Source organism: Capricornis sumatraensis, chromosome 14 (genome assembly GCF_032405125.1).
Source record: "Capricornis sumatraensis isolate serow.1 chromosome 14, serow.2, whole genome shotgun sequence".
Classification (NCBI taxonomy): Eukaryota; Metazoa; Chordata; class Mammalia; order Artiodactyla; family Bovidae; genus Capricornis; species Capricornis sumatraensis.
This window is the reverse complement of record NC_091082.1, coordinates 17500547-17501279: the sequence shown is the minus strand read 5'-3', so window position 1 is coordinate 17501279 and position 733 is coordinate 17500547. Positions and strand designations below refer to the sequence as shown.

Here is a 733-nt window from a genome sequence, read left to right as displayed (position 1 = left end):
ACAGCAAATACAAACAACCTGTGGTGGGAAGAAGATTGATGTGTTTAAATAACAGGAAAACAGCATGGTCATTGTGGCAGGAGCAAGATTTAGCTTCCCTTTTTTGGGTGAGGTGGTTGATGAGACAGATGACTGAGTCATGAAACCCACAATAAAGACTTTGGATTTATCTAAGGGAGGATAGTAACATGTTGCTTTGTAGTTTTTTGCATTTAGATTTTTTGTCTTTTAATTACTTTTTGTAAAATAATGGTTTAATATGATGTAAAGTATCACTCTATAAGCAACGTGGAAATTGACTGCAGCACACAAGAGGAAAGAGGTAAATTAACAGGTGTTTTTTAAATTATTTAGGGGAAAACCTAGATAGCTCAGTCAGTAGAGCATCAGACTTTTAATCTGAGGATCCAGGGTTCAAATCCCTGTTTGGGCAACGTTAACCTGGGCTTCCCTTGTGGCTCAGCTCGTAAAGAATATGCCTGCAATGCAGGAGACCTGGGTTCAATCCCTGGGTTGGGAAGATCCCCTGGAGAAGGGAATGACTACCCATTCCAGTACTCTGGCCTGGAGAATTCCATGGACTGTATATAGTCCATGGGGTTGCAAAGAGTCGGACATGACTGAGTGACTTTCACTTTTCACTTACATGGTGGCTTGGATTAGAATAGTGGTAGAGAAATTGCTGAAATAATAAAATGTTGACTCACAGCTAAAGGTTGGTTGATAAAGAAGC

The 733-nt window shown here is 40.1% G+C and overlaps 1 non-coding gene across 1 annotated transcript; it reads left to right on the top strand.

Annotated features, from left to right (window-relative positions):
* Positions 1-360: 360 nt before the first annotated feature.
* TRNAK-UUU (transfer RNA lysine (anticodon UUU)) lies at positions 361-433 on the top strand. Its single transcript has one exon. It is a non-coding gene; the product is annotated as a tRNA-Lys (tRNA).
* Positions 434-733: the final 300 nt, after the last annotated feature.